General features: G+C 48.5%; 1 long non-coding RNA gene across 1 annotated transcript in view; it reads right to left on the bottom strand.

Moving 5' to 3' along the window:
• Positions 1 to 6221, bottom strand: part of LOC104278245 — a 7488-nt gene extending 1267 nt beyond the window's left edge. The window contains exon 1 of the long non-coding RNA XR_717855.1: positions 5915 to 6221. This is a non-coding gene — a long non-coding RNA (uncharacterized LOC104278245). The remainder of the gene's footprint in view (positions 1 to 5914) is intronic.
• Between the last annotated feature and the right edge of the window lie 3634 nt (positions 6222 to 9855).

Below are 9855 nucleotides of genomic sequence, written 5' to 3'. Positions count from 1 at the left end.
AAGTTCAAAGTTTATGGCGTGGCTTGTTTTGGGGATTTTTTCTGTTGAGTCCTAGCAAAGGACACTACAAGTCTACTTAGGCCGATACCGATCTCTGTTTGGGATTTCTGCAAAGCCCAGAACGGAAATCATGTTCCAGCACTTGCTTCCTCGCTTGAAATTCCAGGGTATTGTAGTAGCCAAGGATTTGCTGTGAGTCCACCCTGTAACACATCTGCCCCATAAAACACCAGGACCGGGAGAGGATATTTATCCCAACTGGGCAAAATCCTCACTTGATATAAATCAGCACAACTATGGAGAAGCCCAGGAAGCTGTGCCGTATCACACCAGAGAAGAACCTAGTTTAGAATATACTTTCCATTCATTAATTCTTTGCCTAGAGCCAAGACAGAACCCCCCATGGGATATATTAGCTCAGTTTCATCTACTGCAATCCCATGCAACTGCACGGGGGAGGAATTCAGATCCTCTGGACCATGTTCTCCACTGATGCAACTCTTTGCTTTTGTTAAATGAGCTTCTTGGGCTGAACAGTAAGTAACCAAGCTAAATACAACTGGCCTCTACGCTGCGAGAGGTCTGCAGAGGTAACTGCACCGGTGCTTTCAGAACTTAAAAATCACTTAATTGATTTCAAGGAGTTTACACCAGCAGAGAGCTTGGCCTGTGAGTAATACACATAAATACTGCCTTCAGCCACAGAGATGAATGAAATCAGTCTCCCACCTGGCTGTTGCCTAAGTAACGCCTCTCTAGGAGGACATTTTTTAAGCCAGTGTTATTTATCCAGTAGATGGAAGCAGGCCTGTTAAGGCCATACCAGGTCAACATATGTCTAAGCATGTGCCGAAGAACTTAATTAGTTCTCCCCGAGAAGAGAGACTCCCAGTGCTATTTAAAGGATCGTTATCCTACTGTGAGATGCCTGGGAGCCTGCTGCTAGGCCTGAGCTTAACAGGCCAAGTCTGTAGTAGTTGGATGGGAGCGAAAAGTCTCCCCTCCATGCTGAGGAGTAATTGCTGAGCAACCCCAGGAGCTGGAAGGTCAGTGCAAGGAGCATGCATGGTAAAATCACATTGCAACCCAGTGTAAAGGACTTAATTTGTGTCTGGGCTGTAGGGTTGGCTTTCTGTGCACGGTCAAACTGTGTAGATCCCATTATTTTTCTGGTTTCTCTTTCTAGAGATTCAAGATCATCTGCTCTGCTTGGGGACTGTTTCTCAAGTGATTCCAGGGAGAGCGGGAAGGGGTGACAGGGTAGTGGAGTAATATAAGCTGAATGTCAAACATCGATGCCTGTGTCATCATGGGAGGCAAATGTAGGCAGGAGTTTCTTGGCATCAGCTGAACTGGGCCTTATGCAAGTGGCTCGGTCATAGTTTTCATTTATGAGACCAAAAACGAGAGGCTGTGAACTGAATGCCAATAAGGAATGCGCCGGATTCCCCAAAGATGGATGGTTTTGTTATTCTGCCAGGAGGTATCTCCTTGAGTGGATGGACCTTTGGAAAACTAGTCTGAACAGCCTCTGAAGGATAAAGGTGGTTCCCAAGCGTATTCGAGCCTGTATAAGCACTGGCACTCACGGGGACTTGGAGGCCAAATAGCAGAAGAGGGAGAATCCTGGACATGCTTATCTTGACCTAAGAGTAGTTTATATACCACGTGGGACCTTGGTCTGCTGTTCAAGCTGTCAGGAGTCGTTCGTAGATGAGTTGTTATGGTAACTGAGCTAATGCCCCGAGATAGATGTTTTCAGGTGGCTCCAGGCCAGAAAATCAACACCAGCAGATTCCAGATAATAGACTTCAGCAAAAGTCAGTGCCAGCATCTACTTTATTTAACCTATTCACCAATGACTTGCTGAACTCTGTTCTCCAAACAAGCTGTACATGATGACAATAGCTGCTTGGCCTCAGTGAACCTCAGCTCCCAAAAGACCAAGGGGATCCCACGTGCTGTGGCTGAGCCTGTGCCAGTAAATTAAATGTTTCTGGGCCTCTCTTCTGCACTGAGAGGACAGCTGGCACCGAATGACCAATGTTTTCATATTAAGTTCTTACCTTCCAAACCTGTGTGGTCACATCCAGACAACCTGTGAGGAGCAGTCCCTGGCCTGTGCTAGCTCCTGAAATGCATCTGGACTGGGCCAAAACCGCAGTGCAGGACTCCAGCATTGTCACAACAGACAGAGAGCAGTCCAGGCACCGGTTACTAGTACAGACCTTGTCTGACTGACCGCTAGAGGTGACTGCGCAAGAAGGGAGCCTAAAACGAAGCATGAAGACTCTGTCGACACGCTTGAGCTTATACCACAGCCAGATCCTGCCGGAGCTGGATCACCCATCTCTGTCTTCTATTTGAAACCGCTCAGTTTCAAGTGAGGGAGTCACCGGTTCGACACAGTATCCCTCCACCTAACATCAAACAGCCAACAGAGGGTCAGCGAGGAGCAGCGAATGCCGTAAGCCCAGTGTCCTGTGCTGGCTGCCCCTTTGGTGGATGCTCCGTAGCGTCCTGCCGGCAAAGAGCATCTGGGCCGCTCGCCACAGCAGGCAAAATTCGGGAAGAGTCGTGCCAGTTTCAGGAACTCCCACATCACCACCAGACCAGCCGAGCAGCTCCCTGGCTCTGGGGCCCTGCACCACCTCCAGAGCGAGCCAAACAGGTTCTGCCGTGGCGTGGTCCACAGTGCCAGGACTGAGCGTGCCTTGGGCATTTGGGACAGCCTGCTGCGTGCCCCCCTGGATGCTCTGGCATCTGTGCCGGATGGCTGCTCTTCTCATGTTGAGACTCGCTGGTGGTCTCTCTGCTTTGGGCACCGATGGCTTGAACACCACAGGCTGGCCCAAGGCCAGTGAGCCAGGAGGTTTCTCTCTCTGCTTGTTCTTTCACATTTCAAGTCTTTCTTTGCTTGTTTTACCCACTTGCAAACCATGTTAGTGTAATATGTAGCTCTCTAGGGCAGAAGCTGTTTTTCAGCCTGTTCTTTGCTCAGCTTCTAGCATGACAGGATTGAAATCTCAACCAGTGCAGCAGCGATGTGATTAACAAGCTCTGCACAAGGGGGAATTGCATCCTCAGAGGATGTGATATTCCCAGTCCAGGCCTGCCCGTGTGTTTTCCCAGGACACGAGGTCATGTTGACTGAAATCCAAAATGGCTTGCTCAAACTTTTAACCACTAAGATCCAAATACAATTTCAGCATTAGCTCGTACGCTGATCCCTTTCCTGCCAAGCTGCAGCCTTAAGTGAATTTTTATGACTAAGTTATAAACCCCAGAAAACACGAGCAAGAAGTAGAAATGCTGACTTGGCCTGTGCTAAATGCCAATTATCTACAAAGGCATTAAGGAAGGGGGAGGGGGGGTGAAAAATAGGGTCATTTTCATGTTTTCTCTGGTTCACAGTAAACTGTCCCATGAGCCCCTCGTAGGAACACATCGCATGCAGAGTGACCATTAATATTTACAGGCACGACACTGAGCTGCAGACCTCGGCAATCAGAGCAACTCCACTTTTGGAATTAATATAGCTTGGCTGGCATCTCAGTTACAAAAGTGTAAGTAAGAGACACCAAGATTTTCTGGGAGAACCTCAGAAGCAGATGCTGACCTTGGATGGAGAGGGTCCATACTTCATTTGAGTTGGTGAAGCACTAAAACCAGCTCTTAAATCCTCAGGGCTGCTGGCCAAAGCCGGCGTTCTCTATTCCTCTCTGCTCCTGTGGCCTGTAGACAGTCCCAACACTGCATAGGCTACTCTCTTAGTATCCCCCAAGGTTACACACTGTTGTCCAGCTGATACAGACCACCACGTCTCCGCAGACACTATTGGAGCACTGTAGATTTATAACGCCTAAAGATCTGGTTGAACAATCTGAAGGCTCAAAATGGTGCTGTGATCTCAGTTGCGATGCAGCGCCTGCCTTCTCCCGCCCTGTATTTCCTAACTCTCAGTTGAAGGGATAGAAAGAGCCCTCGAAAAACCAGCCCTCTGTATGCCGAGGAGCTGGCAAGGTGCTGAGTCACGGAGGCTGCGCTCAGCCCAGGGCTTGGCACCGAGCAGCGTGACGATGCCAAAGCCACACACAAGCTTGTCTCAGAAATATCTAGAGGGACCGTGATAGCTCAGTCACCCACCATGAGCCTTTATCCCCAGTAACTGGGCATTTACCACCCACACCATGCAAAATACTTCGGGACTGGCTGAGGTTGTCACAACCCAATAACCCTCCATGTCCGAAACCTCAAGGAGAGACGTGACTTTAGGGAGAAATCTGACTTTACGGAGAGACTATCCACCCTCTACAATACACGCAGCCCTGAGAAAAGGAATAAGCAATTGGCCAAAGGTGCTTGTTTAGGAGCCAGGAAGGTTTTCATGAAATTCAAGGAGAAAAAGTATTAGAAATCCCATCCCCTTTCTCATGTACTCACAAAAATTGAGCTGGGACTTTGAGCAACAGGCTCTAAATTTTTTTTTTTTACAAATGGCTGGTGGCTTCAGGTGGGCACCCTGTGCTCAGCACACCAGGGGCAGGATCTCTTGGTGATTTTTGCATTGCTGCAGTTACACCCTGCTTTTGCAGCATGTGGGAAGGTGCGTGGCATCTTATGGAAATCAGGCAGCTGTCAAAAGAGCATCAATATGTGCACTCCATCAACTGAGTCCCTCCGAATCTTTTTTTTACTCTCAAAAATTCAGGCTGTACCCTTCAGGAAAATAAACACTGGCAACAACAACTAGAAATGCTCCTGCCATTAAAAACAAGGTGAAAAGGAGGAGCTGAGCCAAGTTAATCAGAGAGCTGAAATGAGCTGTTGGAGAAAGGGGCTGTGGGTGACCTGGGGTTTGCAGTTAGCTGAGCGATGTGAAATCTCTTGTGTCTGGCTGAGCTCTGAAAGGAAATGCTTTATTAAATCTTCTTTGTGTGAGATTTCAAGCTGCCTCTGGACTGGAAAATAGGACCATTCCTGTATGTGGCATATAATCAGGAACTGAAGTCTTTAGTGCAGGTTCTTCTGCAGAGGAAACTCTGATCAGCATAGACACATAACTCAGAGGGCTCAGGATTTAGAAAGCTGAATTAGGCACAATACACCCGTGCTCTGCTGCACACCTCTTCTACCCAGTATCCCCAAAATGCTTCACAGAATTAATCATGCTGGCAGCAACACCCAGGCATTAGGAAAGACAGTGCAGGCAGGCATAAATTCGCCCCACTGAATTTAAACTCTTCTGTGGGAAAAGTGGGTCTCAGGTCCATTATCTCAGCTTTCATTCCCACTGGAACATAATACTTGCCCCGACTGGTCTCCTTCACACTGGCTATCCTGGAATTCTCTGGTCTCACTGTATTTTCTGCTGCGATTTGGCCACATTTTGGGAAGCTGGAGTCTTGTTGTCCCTGTCCAGCACTGTCCCCATCCAGTGCTTTGCTGGGAGCTTACAGCTCTTCCCTGTCAAAGCAGGACTGTGCCACCCCCAAATACTTGCAGGAAGTATCTGCTAAAATGAAATGGGGAGAGCCAGGTGCAACAAGAAAGAATTAGGACAGGTGAGAGGCTCCCAGAGGAGACCCCCGTGTCACACAATCTCCCTTGCCCTTTTGCACATCTTGCCTCTCCCTCTGTGCTTGGCCACGCAGTCAGGAAAGCGAGACCTGATGAGAGACAGGACAGGCAGCATCAACCAGATTCCCTCCTCCTCTTGCTCCCTTATTTCACACCACGGCACATCTGGATACGAAGAGCTCTGAGCCTCAATCCACTTGCTGGAAATGGCAGAGTTTGAGTTTCCAATTTGCTTTCTGCAAACCCCAACAGGAAAGCGTCTCAAGGGGCTGAGACACACGGAGCATTCCCCTTCCCTCGTGCCGCCCCTGCTGCAGGTGAGCTCCTCACTTACCTTTTGTTGCTGACAAGAAGCAGGACAGAACCGTTCTGGATGTTGGCTTCTTTGAGAGTCTCGTGCTCCTCGAGCTGCCTGGAGTTGTAATAAAACGTCTTCTTCCAGGAAGTGACGCCCTCCCGCACTAAGTGAGCCCGTAGGTCCATCACCGTGTCTCTGGGCTTGACCGTCAGGGGCATCATCATGTCCTCGTCGGCCAGGTGCACCTTAATGTGGTACCTCTTCCAACGAGAAAGGCTCCTTCGCAGCGTGTCCATCCTTTCCAGCTCTCCCAGGCCAGTGTGGCAGCGAGGAACATGCAGCTGGGAGGTCGGTGAAGCAGGGTTGTGGCTCTGAAGAGGCTGTCTGCTGTGAACCACTTAAAATGTCCTGCCAAACCTGTTCCTCGCAGTTGCCGTGCTGCATGCTTCACATTCCAAGGAAGAGCTCACCTGGCTCCAAGAGCCTGCTGGCTGGGAAACGTCTCCATGACTCATTTCCACACACCCCTAAATCCCATCATAATTACAGTGTCCTCACAAAGTGCTCTTCATTCCAACGGCTGTCAGAGGACTTTAAAGCTGGAGGTCCCTAAAGCTGGAGCTCCCTAGCCATTAGAAACGTGGGCGCATGTGAGAAATGAATGGCTTCAGTAACCTCGTGTCTCCTGCTCAAAAAAACTTGCCGGCTCACCAAAGTAGGCGTTGAGGAACCTCACAGCTATTTAACGTGGCCATTTTAATGAAGTACTCTGCATAGTGAAAAGCTCCTCATGGGGGAGAGCCAGAGCCCACCCCAGTGCACACCCCTCGTCAGCGCTGAGCAGTTTCCCCCCAGCAGGTCTGTGTCGTTATGGTAGGCAAACAGGCGGGGACCCTCCAGAAGGGGTCGGACTCACCCGTTGCTCCTCATGCCATCAGGTATCTACCATTGGCTCACACGTGCTCCTCACCGGTTCATCATCTCCGTTTCCTCTTCCTTTCAGATCCCTGCCTAATTGAAGGGCTGACTGTATCCTGGTCTAGCACGTGAACGGAAACAGTGTCACGGGGCTGCAGGCGCGCCACGCACACAGGTGACAACAGAGGCCTCAGAATACCGAGAGGAACAAGCAGTACTTTGGGAAATACGACGACGACGCCGAAAGGAAGGAAGCGATGCCAGCCGCGGGAGCTGGCTGTAATTGAATGATCCTGCAAGGCAGACTCTGGCAGTCACAAGATGATACTTCAGAGCAAACACCATCAAGATAAGGAAGTCTTCGGGGTTTTTTTTCTTCTGTTTTTTTCTCAAAAAGATCAAGTCACCCTCTTATCTTGTAGGTAATTTCCTGTGGCCCATATTACAGGAATTAATTCCCCTGCCCATTCTTCTCAACAGAGACCAGTATTTTCAGAGCAAAGTACTGCAAGATGTGTGACTTCAGAGTCTGGTCTTCACTAAAAAAGGGGCTGCTCTTGCCCATTAGCCAGCAAAACAAGCTGTCAGATTTTCAGATACGGCAGCAGTCAGCTCCCACAGAGAACAAGAGAAGCGTCCACTCTCCCATAGAGAAACAAGGAGGTTTCTACCCTGTCTTCACACCTCCCTTCTTTTTCCTCGCCAGCCCATCGCATCTCTGCCAAGAACAACAGCAAATATCTTCAGTTACCCCAACAGGCAATGGAGATTTTCCTCTGCACTTGAGAACTGAAGCTTCCGCTAGTGAGATCTTCTTTCCAGATTCAGTCACCGTAAAGGCATGATTGTTTTGGTGGGGACTGGGATTCTTGGGTCCTCACTCTCCCACTGAGTGTCTGCAAAAGCTCGAGGTGAGTCATGTCATGCCTTCGTGTTCCTGTTGGCTCACACCACGACTGCTGCATGGTGTAACACGGGTCCGGTAGGCGCCTTGTGGGAAACAGGAAGAGCTTTTAGCACAGTCGTGGTCTGGAAGCATTTAAAAATGCCTGAACCTACAGATACATGTCACTAACCTTCTTGAAGACAGAACACCAGCCCTATTAGAGAAGGAGAAACTGAGGCACGGAGTGGTGCAGGGCTGTTACAACAGAAAATGTCAGAGGTTACGCTCTGGTCCCCATATCTAGGCATTTCAGTGAGGTCTCGTCTTCCCAGACTTTCAGAAGCTTTCAAGCCTGGTCTCTGGTGTAGCCTTCTCCATGGGCGACGTTCACTTGGGGAGCCAAAATTCATCCCTGATGTCAAGCCAGAGTCCCGGGGTAAAGCAAAGGCCTGATCCAATTGCCACTGCCATCCAAGGGCAGACTCTCATTGACGGCAGCCAGAACTGGAGGAGGCCCCAGACACACCGAGGTCTGGTGGCTCTGGCCAGCAGAACTTGCCCAGTGAGTGCCAAGGGAAGCATAAGGCATTCTCATTTCAGCAGAGCCCGTCTGGCGTCAGCGAGTCCATCAGCTCCATCCTTCTCGCATACGTGACAGCCTGACAGCTGCCAAATACCTCCCTCAGACACCTTTCAGACGGCTCCTGGTTATTTTTAGGACAGCTCTTTCCAGTCAAGGCTCAGATGTGTATCGTTACGTAGAAAGGGGGGATGGTGGCAGAAAGAAAACACACCACTATTATTTTGATTTCTTTGCCAATGATGTGGTTGCAAACTTCTCTCATGTACCTCCATCTGCCCATACTGGGACCCTTCGTTTTATGAAACGAGATTATATTGTAGCCTATGAAAGCCTGGATAAGGAGATGCGTAGCAGTGAAGTCAGTTTATGAAATATTGAAGCAGTGAAACCCTCGCTGGAACACGTGAATGTCTAATGCCAGTTCCAATTAATTTTGAATTTTTCATTAAACCATTATTAAAAGCAAGAGGACAGCAGAAATAAGGGAAATTGACTTGGGCAGTATATTAAGTACCTTAGTTTTGCTGGAGGATGTTTTATTATCTGTCCAAAGCAATTATTTCACCAGCTCTTGACGGTTTGTGGGCTAAACAGAGGTACAGGATAAAGTTCTAAATGGTCTTTTCTCAGCGTTATTTTAATCTCCATCCTCTCCCCTGCGCCTTGCAGCCTACTTGGGTGATGTCTCTGGCATGTCATACCTGGAGGACAAGACGTGGAGTCAAGAGTTCTGAGAAGCTGTGATAATGTGTCACTCTGGCATTATTTACAAATCAAATAAAAACTTATTGACTCAAGCTTTTCCCCATACTGAGGACAAAGAGAAGACATGCAAACATTCAGAGAAACATTCATTAGGAAAGCAAAAAGCAATTTCATACCCAGGTGAGCCATGATTTCTTTTAGCAGAGGGGGGGAAGAAATAAAACAACAGCATTTAGGAAATGTCTCCTCCTCTGTTCTCAAAGCTTTTTTACTCCACTGACTACAGCAAAAGAGAAACACCTGCCTAAATTAGTTGTTTCACTAACATGTCTCAAGCTGGTTAAGATGATCCTGGGCTTTATAATATCTTCTTATAATGCCAGAATAGAGAGATTCATTTCTTAAGTGGGTTTTTTTCCTTTTGTTTCTTTGGCAATGGCTGTGTTGTGGTGCTCTCCTTGCAGGAGACAACAGAGGAGAAGTGGGATGTTTCTCTGTAAGGAGATAAAGGTTTCTTTATTTCTTCATAGCAATCATGGGGAAATTGCAACATCTGGGGAGAATCTGACCCTGATTCCCCTGGCAGAGCCTATAAGTCTTTGAGGAAACCACTCTCTTTCTGGCGAGGAAGGTATTCTGCTGTTTCCTCAAGCGCTCTGATTCCCAGGACCTGTGTTCCGAAAGGCTTTGGCTGGAGCCGTACCACCGTGTGCCGAGGTGAGTGAGGCCTTTCTTATCACCCTGCTTTCCTCCTCCTGAGACGTGCTCGGTTATAAAATGACTGGGCTCGCTTTATATGTCAAGCTGCATCTGCAGCAAGCGAACAAAGAGCTAATAAATGGCTACTAAATGCTTTGAGAAATGGGTAATTAAATGCAACAGCTT

The sequence above is a fragment of the Apaloderma vittatum genome, unplaced genomic scaffold (assembly GCF_000703405.1).
Source record: "Apaloderma vittatum isolate BGI_N311 unplaced genomic scaffold, ASM70340v1 scaffold13958, whole genome shotgun sequence".
Lineage (NCBI taxonomy): Eukaryota > Metazoa > Chordata > Aves > Trogoniformes > Trogonidae > Apaloderma > Apaloderma vittatum.
This window is presented reverse-complemented; position numbering and strand designations above follow the sequence as displayed.